Source organism: Cervus canadensis, chromosome 5, assembly GCF_019320065.1.
Source record: "Cervus canadensis isolate Bull #8, Minnesota chromosome 5, ASM1932006v1, whole genome shotgun sequence".
NCBI lineage: Eukaryota > Metazoa > Chordata > Mammalia > Artiodactyla > Cervidae > Cervus > Cervus canadensis.
The window spans coordinates 69782550-69798845 of NC_057390.1; the positions used below are offsets into that span (position 1 = coordinate 69782550).

General features: G+C 38.6%; 1 protein-coding gene and 1 non-coding gene across 3 annotated transcripts in view; one reads left to right on the forward strand and one right to left on the reverse strand.

The window, feature by feature from the left end:
• ASXL2 (ASXL transcriptional regulator 2) overlaps positions 1-16296 on the forward strand; it is a 119849-nt gene that overhangs the window by 3179 nt on the left and 100374 nt on the right. The gene's annotated exons all lie outside the window — the stretch shown is intronic.
• LOC122442787 lies at positions 9310-9439 on the reverse strand. Its single transcript, XR_006269773.1, has one exon. It is a non-coding gene; the product is annotated as a small nucleolar RNA SNORA33 (small nucleolar RNA).

Here is a 16296-nt window from a genome sequence, read left to right on the forward strand (position 1 = left end):
CCTACTGATCTTATATTTGTCTCATAAATACCCTAGTTATATAAAGCATTATTCAAGTATTTAGTTAACAGTATTACATTTTAAATTTATTTATTTATTGGCTGCACCCTGTGGCTTGCAGGATATCAGTTCCCCCACCAGGGACTGAACCCAGGCCATGGCAAGACTGGAATACTAACCCCTAGGCCACCAGGGAACTCCCATTACATGTTTTAAATTTTAAAGGTAGCAGTGGTAGTGTTGATGATGTGATTTGGATAAGAGACCTGCAGTATAGTGTTTGGTGCAATTAAAACAGAAAAATTTGTAGTAAGCCAGAGATACTGAAAATCATTACATTGACTTTAGAACTGTGTTCAAAGATAACGCTCATTTTTTTTTTTTTTAAAGCAAAACAAAGCATTGTATCATGTACACATTAGGTGACATCCCTGAGGAATTTAGTTATTTTTACAAAATAGAACTTTCAAAAGAGTATAATTTTGTTGATACCGTTTTTTTTTTTTTTGGAGTTTTCCCTTGTCATCCACCACAGCTGGGGACACATTAAAAGGGAAAAGTGTCTTTTTAGGACAAGTTTGTGATAGTAGGTGAAAGAGAGCAGCAGACCTTAGAGACTGCATTAGGTTATCTTTGAGGAGTGAAGTGGTCAGAGTGTAAGTAAAGGATGAGTGTTAGAGGTGAGGAGAATAGCAGGCGAGTGTAGATCTTTAGCATGTGATTTCTAGACTGAAGAAAAAGGGTGTTTTTTTTTTTTTTTGTATCTATACTTCACTTAGTGGTTAATACTGTTTTGAAAGTACGTAGGTTTTTAAATTTATGTTATTTACCTAAAGTCATTTGGGCTTCCCCAGTGGCTCAGTGGTAAAGAATCCGCCTGCAGTACAGGGGCCACAGGTTCTATCCCTGGGGTGGCAAGATCCCCTGGAGGAGGTCATGGCAGCACACGCCAGTATTCTTGCCTGGGGAATCCCCATGGACAGAAGAGCCTGGTGGGCTACAGTCCATGGGGTTGCAGAGAGTCAGACATGACTGAAGCACACACGCCTAAAGTCATTTAACTTTAGGAAATAGAATGGAAGAAAATTTCTATTAAAGAAATAACTCATAAGCTAATTACCTTTCTGTAGGAAGTATTGAAAATAGAAAATAATTATTTAAAAGTAAAATGATAAAATATATGTAATGATTAGAAAAAAGTCTTAAAATATACTTTAGAAAAAACAGACATATTAGAAACTTTTGAGTTTTCTTAATCTTGACCATAAGTAATTATCTTCTGCTAGGAGTATGGCCCGGCCTGGGGATATCTCCTTGGGCCTGTATTGGTTGGCTAGAGTCTTTCTATGTCTGAATTTGTCTTATGTTTGTACTTGTAAATATTAGAATCTCCAGGAGAGTGTGCATCTTGGAAAACCATATTAAAGAAATATATTGTTTTTGTAATATTGTTTTATAGAAAGTAAAACTGGACAAAATCTTCCTGGAATATGTTAAAAATAGAATGAGAAAGATTGTGAAGAGCATGGGTGAAAAACTGAGAAACTGCTCTAACCCATACTTTTCAAAACTAATCAGTTTTATTGAGGTATAATTGACATAAAATTATAAGATATTAGATACGTTTATGAGATTTCCATCTGCAGGTCTGTTTGTGCTAGGGGATTTTTTGCTTGAGAGATCTTCCTTTTTGCCTTAATACTGAAGTAAAGTTCCCTTGTGTTTTTCTCTTGAATTTTATATTATTGTTTCAGTTCATTCTTCCTTCTGTCCTGTTCTCATGTTCCTGTCTTGAAAGCCCACAAACTAAGGAAAAGGGAAGGAAAAATCTTTTTTAAACACATAAGTTAAAAATTTCTGTGGAAAGTGCTGTTGCTGCATCTCCTAGAATTATGACAGGAGCTGAGAAAATGATGTCAGATTTGCAGAAGTCCTTACTCTTTCCTCATCCACAAAATCTATCTACTTTTAAAAGGCTGTGCAATTTTGCTGTCAGTGAAAGGGCATTATGTTTTCACTACAAAAGCTATCTGGAAGGAGGCCAGTTGTGTGGAAGATATAACTTCAGGAACCTGATCAGTAAGTTTGTCTGCTGTCTTTATCCTTTTTATTAATACATGCATGCATACTGAGTCGCTTCAGTCATGTCCTACTCTTTGTGACCCCGTGGACTGTGGCCCTCCAGACTCCTCTGTCCATGGGATTCCCCGGGCAAGAATACTGGAGTGGGTTGCCATGCCCTCCTCCAGGGGTTCTTCCTGACCCAGGGATCTAAGCTGCATCTTTTATGTCTCCTGCATTGTCAGGCGGGTTCTTTACCAATAGGGCCACCTGGGAAGCCAGAAGACTTGGAATGCTCCACTAGTTCTGTTTTCTTTCTTTCCATATCTCATAGAGGCCATCCTCATAGTTATAGTGTTGTAGTATTGGGCAATTTAGTACTTTTAGTACAGTTTGATTTATCATGTTTTTAGGGTTTTTAAAAGGTTTTTGATCATACTTAATTTTAGAATTCTTTAGATATGACTTAAAAACAATAGTTAGTTTTCTATTACAGTTATATAGGCTCTTTTTAAAAATAACTTGCTCATTCATTTATTTATATTTGGTTGTCCGGTGGGGGGGGGGGGCGGGGTTTCCTTGCTGCCTGTAGGCTTTCTCAGGTTGCGGAGAGCAGGAGCTACTCTTTGTTGCGGTGGTTTTTCTCCTTGCAGAGCACAGGCTCATTAGTTTCAGCTCTCCTGCTCTAAAGTGCAGGCTAGTAATTGTGGCGCATGGGCTTAGTTGCTCCTTGGCGTGTGGAATTTTCCTGAATCAAGGATTGAACCCATGTTCCCTGCGTTGGCAGGTGAATTCTTATCCACTGTATCACCAGGGAAGTCTTAGACTCATGATTTTAAAAAAAGTAGAACGGCAGTATGTAGAGAGTCTTGGATGAGTCACTATACTAGGAATAGGAATTAAGTGCATATGCAAATATTGAAAATAATTTAGTTTCCAAACTGAAATTAATGTGCTTAGTCACTCAGTTGTGTCTGACTCTTTGCAACCCCATGGATGTAGCCCTCCAGGCTCCTCTGTCCATGGGGATTCTTCAGGCAAGAATACTGCAGTGGGTTGCCACGCCCTGCTGGATCTGTAGTCTTTGCCATTTTGGTACATTAACAGAGCATTTCTTTAGCTGTTTTGTTCAGTAGAACTTGATGGAAATGGTCTGTATCTGTGCTGTCCAGTACACTAGCCACTAGTCACGTGTGGCCATTGAGCACTTGAAATGTGACTAGCAGGACTAAAGAGCTGAATTTTGAATTTTATTTAATTTTAGTTAAGCTTAAATACCTACATTTGTTTAGTGGCTGTTATTATAGAGTAACTTCCTATGCTTATTGACTTTCTGTGTATTTTTCAGTAAACTTGTCTGTTCAGATTTTTGCCCTTATTTTATTTTATTTTTTTTTGCTTCCTGGTCTTTTTTATACTAATTTCTAAGAGTGCAGTGTAGATTAAGGAAACTGGCCCTTTGTCATACATGTCACAGATCTGTTTCCCAATTTTGGCTTTGACTGATTTATGCAGTTGTTTTTTTCTGCTCATTTTTTTCCGTTAATATATTAATAAATAAATTTGCCAATCTTTACGTTTTGTGTTTTTCTAGGTTTTGAGTCCTATTAAGAAAAACGTTCTCAAAGATTATAAATGAGTGCTTTAAAAAATGTTTACCTCTGAAGGTATATATTCCCCAAATAAAATGCATATTTTATTATGAACAAGTAGGAAGAAATTCAGTTTATATGTATCAGTAAGACTGTGCTTCTTGATGGCAGAGACTTTTCTTTTAAATGTTTCTACCTGCAGAAATGAGTGCTAAATCTTTGTTGTTGCTCACCTTTTTTATTGGCGATAAGACACTGTCTCACTTTAAAGAGAACACAATTTGAGTAAAATTAATCAACTATACTGAGTATTGTTTGCCAGGAAAACTGGTTCAGTACCTCTCTCTTGTTTGTGAAAGAAAGTTGTTTCAGGACACACCATGGTATTTGCCTTCCAAGACCCTTTTGAATTACATTTGGACATTTCGGTGGTAATTTTACTACTGACCTTGCTTGACAAAACTAAAATTGGTTAATTGTAAAAACACATGTACTGAGTCCTGAACATCAAGGGACACTGTAAACCTAATTAATTACTGCATCTTCTTGGTAATTTGCTCTTTTAGTAAAAATTATGTTGTGAAACAGTTGTCATTTGGAAATTCTTTTGCTGCTGATGTTTAGCAGCGAACATCATTGATACTACATTTAGAATGGACTTTCAATAGCTTGGGGTGGCCCACATCATCTTGAATCTTTAACCCACTGATGTCTGAATTATTTAGTAGTTGGTTTAGCCATATTCAGTTTCAAATAAAGTGCTTAATGATAATAGTGACTTATTCTAAAGAGTAACATAAAAATTTTAATGTATTGCTATTGATTTTCTAGTTTCCTATATAATTTGAGTGCTTCTGGCAAATTTTGTAAGTTTAAATGGATGGTACCCATGAAATTGATATTTTTGGAAAGGTTTTCTCTTTTACATTGTGTTTGTGTGTGTGTGTGGTGGAGAGGGGAGAGAAGGAGAAAGATGTTAAAGAGAGATGGATTATAAGATAAAAATAATGAATACTTTTCATGTATATCATTAAACACCTATGAAAGACGTAAAGAAGAATATAGGACTATCTATATATATATTTTTTGGCCTCTCCCGAGCAGTATGCAGGATCTTAGTTTCCCGACCCGAGATTGAACTCATATTCCCTGCATTGGGAGCCCAAGGTCTTAATCATTGGACCTCCAGGGAAGTTCCAAGACTATTTTTATTAGCAGCTTGGGAATAACCTTAGCAATCTGGATCTGATTTTGGTTGTTGAATTCATTGAGCTATTGTGTCAGCTTGGACAAGTCATTTAAATCAGTGCTCAAACATTAGTGTGTATAAGAATCATCTGGGAAGCTTATTGTAATGTAGGTGATTATTCAGTAGGTCTGCAGTGTAGCCAGAGATTCTGCATTTGCAATAAGTTCACAGGTGATGCTGGTGCTTTGGTATAAGGACCACATTTGGAGTTGTAGGGACTTTAGATTAACTGTTCTTAAGGACCACATTTGGAGTTGTAGGGACTTTAGACTAACTGTTCTCAATTTCCCCCAACTTTAAGATAGAGATAATAGAATTTACCATTTGGAGCATCAGATGATTAGGCTAGAATGTGTGAAAAATGATTTCATGATGCCTGGTATGTTGTTGACTTCCCTGGTGGCTCAGTGGTAGAGAACCCATCTGTCAATGAGGGAGATGCAGGTTTGCTCCCTGGGTTGGGAAGCTGGAGAAGGAAATGGCAACCTACTCCTGTATTCTTGTCTGGGAAATCCCATGGACAGAGGAGCCTAGCCGGGTACAGTCCAAGGGGTCACAAGTGATGTAAGCATGGTTTGTTAATGTTACTGAAAAATTAATAAACGTAGATCATCTAATGTTTCTGAATGAGAAAACTGAATATTGTACAGATGTTATTTCTTACTAGGTGCAGAGGTTTGAAACAGTTCTAATGAAAAGCTTTCTAGTCTCAGGGACCCCATTTGCCACTTGTTTCCCAAGGTCAGTGTGGAATGAATGACAGAGACCTGAACAAGCTGTGGACAAGTTTGGGAACGCAGTGGAAGGTCCATGTTGTGCTTTAGGAGATTGTGTGCTAGATCCCACTCTCTTGACTTAGGCTTTGTGAATTGATATGGAGAAAGCATGTAGCAAGGAATGGCAAGCAGCCTCTAGTTGCTGAGTGACTCCTGGCAGAAAGTCAGCAAGAAAATAGTAAGGGACTGAAACCTGCCAACAAGTAAGGTTCGTGGTAAGCCTGGAAAAGAATCAGATAAATTCACAGTCCCAGCTGTCACTTCTGTTTCAGCTCTGTGCGACCCTCAGCAGAAGACCCTCTTAGGCCATGGCCAGAATCCTGGCACAGAACTGTGAGATAACTTGGTACTGTGTTCACCTAAGTTTCATCATAAACCATAATAACACCATAAATTTGTGTTGTTGGGGCTGTGTAATAGCAAACTAAAAGTAATACTAAAATCTAGTGGAGGAAGGAACATGGAAAGGTTGGTCTCAGAGAGGGTTTGGCCTGGATATTCAGGGGTGAATATGGGTAAGGGTATTCCAGACAAAGGAAGGCTGAAAAAATGCAGTGTATGTCTTATGCATGCTGATTTACCTTTGAGTCTTGTGAAGTATAGTAAAAGATAAAGCTAGAAAAGACAATCTGGGATCCAAATGTGGAGAGTTGTAGAAGTTGAACTTACAGATATTTTTGTTCTAGTAGTTGTAATGTTTTTCTGCAGGTGACAACATCATTGTCTGTGTTTGGGGCCATTTTTGGGGTGTATTGTAGAGAGCTGAAAAGTCTAGCTACAGAGAGGTTTTCAGGGTTAGAGTAGGGCTCTCTTGAATTAAAAGGATGAATAGGGGTATACATTCCCCCCCCCCCCATCAATGTTTCTTATTTTATACCTATTCCTTGTACACCTCTCACGCTTAAAGGTCTCCAACAGAAGCCTATACTTAAGTTCTGGCAGTCTCCTGAAATCTTCACCTATCTAGGAGGTTCTGGCATGTTCTTCAACACAACAGAATTGAATGATTCTTGAGAGGGAAAAAAGAAAGCAAACTCTTTTCCCCACTTCATTCTAGCTCATGTTGATTTTTCTTTTCTCTGAATTCTTTTTTTTTTTTTTCTTTTTAATTTATGCATTTATTTGGCTGCACCAGGTCTTAGTTGCAGCATGTGGGATCTAGTTCCCTGACCAGGGATCGAACCTGGGCCCCCTGCACTGGGAGCTCAGAGTCTTAACCACTGGACCAGCAGGGAAGTCCCTTTTCTCTGAATTCTTACGCCACTATTCTTCCCATTCCACGATCGTCTGTGCAGCTGGTCTTCTGGGTGCTTGAGGCGGCAGACTCAGTCAGGAGTCTGTGTTGCACAGCTCCAGGGGGAGCCGTTCACATTCGCATACTGTATTTTACGTGACTGTTGCTTTCTAGAGTTGTGCATCGCAGTGACTCTGGGTTCCATGATGCTTTTTGTGAAAACATCATTAAATATTAATTTATTTGGACTTCGCTGGTGGTGCAGTGTATAGGAGTCTGCCTGCCAATGCAGGGAACGTGGGTTTGCTCCCTGGTCTGGGAAGATTCCACATGCTGCGAAGTGAATAAGCCTGGGTACTGCACCTGCTGAGCCCACATGCTGCAACTACTGAAGCCCATGCACTAGAGCCAGTGCTCCCCAACAAGAGAAGCCATGGCAATGAGAAGCTCATGCACTGCAACTAGAGAAAGCCCATAAGCAGCAAAAAGAAAATAGTTTAAAAAATACTGGTATAGTTCAGTTCAGTTCAGTCACTCAGTAGTGTCTGACTGGTGTATTTATTTCTGATCAAATTTAAGAATATTTTTGCTAGGAGAAAACCTATTATAGGTTTGTGATAGAAAAGTCACACCTTGAGAATAGATGGGTGGGCAGCAAGAAGGGCAGCTTTTCTAGTCTTTTTAGTATTGGGTTTGCTTCATGTGTATTTCCCAAGTCTGTTTCCTGGCAGACAGAGGTGGTAGCAAATGTCAGAGGTTTGATGAAAGTGTTTCCTGTTAGCTGTATGGTTTTTTGTGAATGCTTTACTTTTTAGATTTTATAATATGGTGGATTACATTGATATTTCAAATTTTGAATTGGCCTTACTTTGCTGGGGAAAGAAACCTTACCTGGTTGTGTATTACACTTTATATATATTGCTGGGTTTGTTGAGGACATTTATGGTTATGTTCATAAGGGATATTAGTCTGTAGCTTTCTTGTGTTATTTATGTCTGGCTTTGGTATCAGGATAGTGTTGACCTCATAAAAAAGGAAATCTTCCTACTTTGTTTCCTGAGAGAGATTACAATTGATCCTCACTATTCGTGGATTCAATACAGTTGACCCTTTAACATTTTGGGTGTTAGGGGTGCCAACCCTCTGTACAGTCGAAAATCCTCAAGTGACCTGTAGGCAACCCTCCATATCTATAGCTCCTCATCCACAGATTGAACCAACCTTGAATTCTGTAATACTGTAGTTTTTACTGTTGAAAAAAATTCCTTGTATAGGTGGACCTGTGCAGTTAAACCTGTGTTGTTTTAGGGTCAGCTGTATTTGTGGATTCACCTGCTTGCTAAAATTTACTCCTCATCCCAAAATCAATACGTGGCACTCTTGTCTATTCATGGACATTGGCTGAGTGGCAAAACATTTGTCACCTGATGCTGAGATCTCTGCTGAAGTCAAACAAGGTGATGCTGTGCCTTCTTGTTTCAGCTCTCATAGTGAAAAATGTTCCTTATGGTGGTCTATTTAGTGTCATGGTGTTTGCATTTTTGTGCTTTTTGTTAGTCCTCTCACTATTTAAAATGGCTTCCAAGTGTAGTACTGAAGTGCTGTCTAGCATTCATTCTTAAATGCAAGGAAACTGTGTGCCTTATGGAGAAAACACCTGTGTTACATAAGCTTTGTTTAGGTGTGAGTTACAGTCCTTTTGGCCATGAGTTCAAAGTCAGTGAGTCAGTAATATGTATTAAATAAGATATCTCTAAACAGAAACACATGTAAAACAAGGTTATGTTGACAAATATGACCAGAGGCTTGTAGGAACTTTGTATTTTACTTAGGAGCAGTGGATCAGTATTTGCTAATTTAACATTCATGGTGACTTTATAGAACATAACTATTGTGAATAATGAGAATGGACTGTGTGTAGAACTGGTGTTATTTCTTCTTTAAATGTTTGATGGAATTAACTAGTGAAGCATTCTGGGGTCTGGAGATTTCTTTGTGGGAGCATTTTAACTATGAATTCATTTTCTACTATAATTATAGAACTATTCAGATTACCTGTGTCATCTTGTGTAAGCTTTAGTCGTTTGCGGTTTTCCAGGAATTGGTTCATTTCATTTAAGTTGTTGAGTTTATGTCTGTAGAGTTGTTGGTAGTATTATTGTTTGCCGTCCGTAGTAATATATCCCCTATTTATTCTTGATACTGGTTATTTGTCTCCCCCCTCCCCCTTTTTTTTTTGCTAGAGATTTATCAGTTTTTTTTTTTTTTTAACAAATGTGATTTTACTAAAATTTACAAACTCCCAAGTTGTTAGCACTACTAGTTACAGTGAAGCTTTACAAAAAAACAAAAACAAAACACAGCACATCTTATGAAGTATTCCCCACCATTAAAATGCCTTGTAGCCATTTTCAGGGATCTTAATGACTTCAATGTCTTTAAGGCTCATAAATGGCTTTCCTATTGCCAGCATTTTCTAAATTTCTGCAGAAACACATTCAGGTAAGCAGATTTTTTTGGCTGGCTTGAGGTTTGTCAGTTTTTAAAAATCAATTGAAAGAACCAGCTTTTGGTTTCTTTAATCTTTCTCTCTTTTTTTGTTTTCGGTCTCATTGATATTCATTATCTTTATTATTAGTAGTAGTCATTTTTCATTCTTCCCCCACTGTCCTCAGCCTCTGGTAACCACTAATCCTTCTGTGTCTTGGGTTTGCCTGTTCTGGACAGTCCATATAGATGCAGTCCTACAACATGTGGCCGTTTGTGTCTCACTTTTTTCACTTAGTATAATGTTTTCAGAGTTCATCCATATTATAGTGTGCATCCTTTTTTGTGGCTGAATAATATTCCCTCATGGCTACACCACCTTTTATTTATCTCTTTATCAGTTGATGGATATTTGGATTGTTTACACTTTTGGCTATTATGAATAATGCTGCAGTGAATGTTTTGTGTACAACTTTTTGTGTCAACAAATGTTTTAATTCTTTCTGGTATGTAGGAGGGGAATTGCTAGGCCATATGTTAACTCTGTGTTTAACTTTTTGAGGAATTGAGTTATTTGTCTTTTGTTGATTTCTAAGAATTCTTCATATACTGCATCAGTTCAGTTGCTCAGTCATGTCCGACTCTTTGTGACCCCATGGACTGCAGCATGCTAGGCTTACCTGTCCTTCACTATCTCCCAGAGCTTGCTTGAACTCATGTCCATTGAGTCAGTGATGCCATCCAACCATCTCATCCTTTGTCACCCTCTTCTCCTCGTGCCTTCAATCTTTCCCAGCATCAGGTGTCTTTCCAATGAGTTGGCTCTTAACATCAGGTGGCCAAAGTATTGGAGCTTCAGCATCAGTCCTTCCAATGAATATTCAGGATTGATGTCCTTTAGGATTGACTGGTTTGATCTCCTTTCAGTCCAAGGGACTCTCAAGAGTCTTCTCCAACACCACGGTTCAAGAGCATCAATTCTTCAGCACTCAGCCTTCTTTATGGTCAACTCTCACATCCATACATGATTACAGGAAAACCATAGCTTTGACTATACTGCATACATGTACCTTATCAGACACATCATTTGCCAATATTGTCTCTGTTTTGTGGGTTCTTTCACTTTTTTTAAGAAATGGTCTTTAAAAACATTTTAATCAATCCCTTATTAGACTGCCCTGGGTCCTGGTTACCGCATGCGGGATCTGTAGTTGCGGCGCGTGAACTCTTCGCCGGGGCATGTGGGGTCTGGTTCCCTAACCGGGATCCCTGCGTTAGGAGCTCGGAGTCTAGCCGCCGGCCCGCCAGGAAAGTCCCTTTACTCTCCTGATATGTCCTTTAGCACACAAATCTTTTTCTTTAAGTATTTTAACTTTTATGCATTCATTTTTGACCGTGCTGGATCTTCATTGCTATGCAGGCTTTTCTCTAGTTGTGGCAAGCAGGGGCTGCTTTCCAGTTGCGGTGTGCTGGCTTCTTACCGCGAGGGCTGCTGCTTCTGTTGTGGCTTCTTCCGTCGTGAGGGCTGCTTCTGTTGTGGAGCACAGGCTCTAGGCGCACAGGCTTCAGTAGCCGGGGGACGCAGGCTGTAGAGCGCAGGCTCAATAGCCGTGACTCGTGGGCTTAGTTGCTCTGCAGCCTGTGGGCTCTTTCCAGATCAGGGATCGAACCTGAGTCTCCTGCATTGACAGGCGGGTTCTTTACCACTAAGCCATCAGAGAATCCCCTGGAAGCTGACTTTTGACCAAACATTTGAAAGAGATAAAGGAGCAAGCTTTGCAGATGGTCGGGGAAAGAGCATTCTACGGAGGGGGAGCAGTCGGTATGAGGACTCTGAGGCAGGAATGTGTCATCTTGGTCTAGCAACTATGAGGAGGCCAGTGTAGCTGAAGTAATGTGACTGAGGAAGAGAGATGTAGGAGTTGAATTGGGGAGGCAGCGTGTTCAGTACTCGGGCTATACTCCATTTCCTAGAATTCAGGGTAGATTTTCCTGTCTTCTTGTTCCGGTTTACTGTCCAGCTCCTCTCATACCAAATGTCCTCTGGAGTAACTTTGGGTTGGCATTGGCCTGTGGAAGGTAACGTTCTTCTGTGACAGATGATGGCCAAGGTTTCAACAAAAAAAATCTGTAAAGTCCTTCAGAGGCTTTCAGAAAATTATGACTTTTCACAAAAAAAAAAAAGTTTTAATACAGACATTATTCAGGATATATCAGCTTCCTGGTTTTTTCAGTGTTCTTCATGCTTTATTTCTATAGTAAATTACTTCTGTCTGTATTATGGCAACTAGAATCTATATGTCTGTTGGATCAGGTATTGTTGGATTTGTTGTCTCACTTCCCTTCTGATAGTGGTTTTACTGTTAAAATATTGAACATCTACCATGTATATAGTAGAAATAATGCTAACTAACTCATATTGAAACCTTTTAACAAATAGGCCAAAAAGAAAAGGAAAATAAGCTAATTTTACTAAGCAATCGTGTATATAAATTATAAATACAGCAATATAATAAAACAACACACCACGATTAATCAGAATTTATTCCAGGAATGAAAGTTCCTTTTGTTATTAGGAAATTATTAATTTATCAAATTATTAGGTTAAAAATGAGAAACTGTATGTAGAGATGGTACTTGCCCAGCTCTCTAAGCAAGGATTTTATTTTCTAGACCCCCTGTATCTAGGTGGTACCAAGTGACTGTTTTTGCAGGGAAGTGTGAGCATGAATAGTGTGTCACTTCTGGGTCAAGGTATTTAAGAGCAGGGTGTGCCCGCTGAATAGGAATCAGGTGCACTGAACTGTTAATAATACTTTCACAGCTGAATAACTGTTTATAACTTAATAATAACTTGTATTATGTTACGCTAGTGACATTTTGGGGTTTGGTATAGCACCTAGTGTTACCTCACAGGTATGAGCTATATGATTATCTCACATGTTAAAAAAGCAGTTATTTAAATTCAGTGTCTGTTCAAAACCTTTTGATTATATATACACATACCCAGGACGGTAAACGTAATTAGAATTTCTTTCTGTGTATGGATGACTTAAATATAATTTACTCTCTGTTTGGCTTACTTAAATTTATTTTCCTTCTAAAACAGCAGTCTTGGGAATAGTGGAAATAAAACTCAGCATATTGCCCTTTAAAAAAAAAAAAAGAGGACATACCAAAACTTCCATTACCTGACTGCTTTTGGGGTTTTTTTGTTTGTTTTTTGAGTTTGGGCAGAAAGATATTTTTATAACGTAAAGGATATTTCAACCTAGTAGCCAACATCACAATGATAGTGAAACACTAGAGATAAACATATGGAAAAATGAAAGATAGGACAAGAAAACTTGATTTCATTATTTTCTTTAGCATTGTTTTAGTTGTTGTAGCCAGTGTAGTTAGGCGTGAAAAATAAATGAAGTGCAAACTAAAATTAAAAGAAAAAAGTTGTTATTTACAGATACTATGACTGCTTTTTTATTAGCAATCCCAAAAGTATCAACTAAAAAATCTAGGTAAGAGTTCAAAAAGATGATTGTTAAAGTAAATATATAAGTAGAGTTCCTATATACCAATAATTGGGCTTCCTAGGTGGTGCTAAGTGGTAAAGAACCTGGCTGGCAATGCAGGAGGTGAAAGGTGCTGTTTTGATCCCTGGGTCAACACGATCCCCTGAAGAAAGAAATGGCAACCCACTCTAATATTTTGCCTGGAGAATCCCATGTACAGGGGAGCCTGGCAGGCTGCAGTTCATAGGCTTGCAAAGAGTCAGACACAACTGAAGTGTCTATGCATGCACACACAAAGTTGAATAAGGAGTGTATAGGATCTAGGTGAAGAAAATACAAAATCCTGGGAAAGGATGGAGAATAGACTTGAAAAATCGAAGAGAGTGAATTTGCACCTATATTGGAAGAATCAATATAATAAAGAGATTTTAATTCTTGTCAAATAAATTTATCAACTTAAAGCAATTCCACTCTGACAAAACAAACCTTATCTGGGTTAGACTAAGAATATATATTTTTTAAAGAAGTTTCAGTTCAGTTCAGTCGCTCAGTCATGTCCGGCTCTTTGTGACCCCAGGAATCACAGCATGTCAGACCTCCCTGTCCATCACCAACTCCCGGAGTTTACTCAAATTCATGTCCATCAAGTCGGTGATGCCATCCAGCCATCTCATCCTCTGTCGTCCCCTTCTCCTCCTGCCCCCATCCCTCCCAGCATCAGGGTCTTTTCCAGTGAGTCAACTCTTTGCATGAGGTGGCAAAGTATTGGAGTTTCAGCTTCAGCATCAGTCCTTCCAATGAACACCCAGGACTGATCTCCCCTAGGATGGACTGGTTGGATCTCCTTGCAGTCCAAGGGACTCTCAAGAGTCTTCTCCAACACCACAGTTCAAAAGCATCAATTTTTCGGCGCTCAGCTTTCTTCACAGTCCAACTCTCACATCCATACATGACCACTGGAAAAACCATAGCCTTGACCAGACAGACCTTTGTTGGCAGAGTAATGTCTCTGCTTTTCAATATGCTGTCTAGGTTGGTCATAACTTTACTTCCAAGGAGTAAGCGTTTTTTAATTTCATGGCTGAAATCACCATCTGCAGTGATTTTGGAACCCAAAAAAATAAAGTCTGACACTGTTTCCACTGTTTCCCCATCTATTTCCCATGAGGTGATGGAACCAGATGCCATGATCTTAGTTTTCTGAATGTTAAGCTTTAAGCCAACTTTTTCACTCTCCTCTTTCACTTTCATCAAGAGGCTTTTTAGTTCCTCTTCACTTTCTGCCATAAGGGTGGTGTCATCTGCATATCTGAGGTTATTGATATTTCTCCTGGCAATCTTGATTCCAGCTTGTGCTTCTTCCAGCCCAGTGTTTCTCATGATGTACTCTGCATATAAGTTAAATAAGCAGGGTGACAATATGCAGCCTTGACATACTCCTTTTCCTATTTGGAACCAGTCTGTTGTTCCATGTCCAGTTCTAACTGTTGCTTCCTGACCTGCATATAGGATCTATAGAGCTGTATAAATGTATATGTTTACAAAACAGGTAATGGGTGTTTAAGGGTATAAAGAATTTACATATCTAACACTCTTTCCAGTAGAAAACAGTGATAATGGTTTCTAAGATAACTTTCTTCACATATGTATAACACCCCCCTACTTGGGTAAGGAGTTAAATGACATTTACAATTCTGCAACTTGCACTTTTCACTTGATAATGTCTAAATGTCTCTGCATGTCTGCACATAGAGTGTTGCGTTGTTCTTTTTCTTTACATTATTTCATTAAGAAAAAATTAAAACACACAGCAGATTTGAATTTTACCCACCGTATACCCACCACCTAGATTCTACCCACTAACATTACCTATCCACATTGCTCCTTTATAAAATGTGGTAAAATGCACTTAAGATTTACCATTTTGATGATTTTAAACTATACATTGTTAAGTATATGCCTGTTGTTGTGCATAGACTGTAGAACTTTTTCATCTTGCAGAACTTAAACAACTCATCAGCCCTCCCCTTCCCATAGTTCCTGACAGCTGTGTGTGTTAGTCAGTCAGTAGTGTCTGACTCTTTGTGACTCCACGGACAGTAGCCCACCAGGCTCCTCTCCTCCATGGAATTCTCCCGGCAAGACTACTAGATGGGTTGCTATTCCCTTCTCCAGGGGTTCTTCACTATTTTACTTTGAATTTCTTTGAGTATCTTACCTCATATAAGTGGCATCATGCAGTGTTTGTCTTTTTATGACTGGCTTATTTCATTTAGTGTAATGTCCTCAAGGTTCATTGTGTTATAGCATGTTTCAGAATTTCCATTTTAAGGCTGAGTAATTGCATTGTATGTGTATGCCACATTTTAAAATACATTCATTTGTTGATGGACATTTGGTTTCCGCCTTTTAGCTATTTTGTAATACTGCTGTGAGCATGAGTATACACAGATCTCTTTGAGATCCTGTGTTTGATTTTTTGGATATATAACCAGAAGTGATATTGCCAGATCATAGAATAATTCTGTATTTAGTCTTTTGAGAGGAACCACCATATTATTTTCCATAGCTGCTGTACCATCTTACATTCCCATTAGCAAAGCACAAGAGTTCCAATTTCTCGACATCCTTGCCAACAGTTGTTATTTCCTGTTGTGTTTTTTTTTTCATACCAGCCATCTTAGTGGGTGTGATGACATCTTATTGTGATTTTGACTTGCATTTCCCTAATGATTAGTGATTATTTTTATATGCTTCTTGGCGATTAGTATATCTTCTTTGGAGAAGTGTTTTATTCATGTCCTTTGCCCATTTTTAAATTGTTTTTTCTATTGAATTGTAGGAGTTCTTTATATATTGAATATTAACCCCTTAAAATATTTTCTCCCATTCTGAAGATTGCCTTTCAGTGTTGATTGTATCCCTAGATGCAGAAGAGTTCTAAGTTTTGACGTAGTTCACCTTACCTATGTGTGTTGGCTGTGCTTTTGGTGTCCACATTGCTTTTCTTTGATGGTGGCATAGATGATTATTTGGCTCCTCAGCAATCTATTTTATTACTTACTAGAATTGAGGTAATTTTTAGCTTCATGATACTACAAACATGGCTTTCTAATAAATTTTGTTGTACATATTTATGTACTTGGAAGAGTATAATCTTCAAATTAATGTTTATATCTGGGAATTGTCAGGACAAAGGTGTAGCCATCCAAGCCTCGAGAGTGCCATATTGTTTCTGAAGAGCCGTTCCTTCTGCAGCGCTGGCTGACTGCCTCCTCCATGTGCCCTGTCCCATGCTGAACTTTCAGTCCTTTTCATCTCTGCCTATTTAGTGGGTGGAAAAAGTATGGTTTTGATTTCAATTTCTATATTTAGATTTGTATGGCTG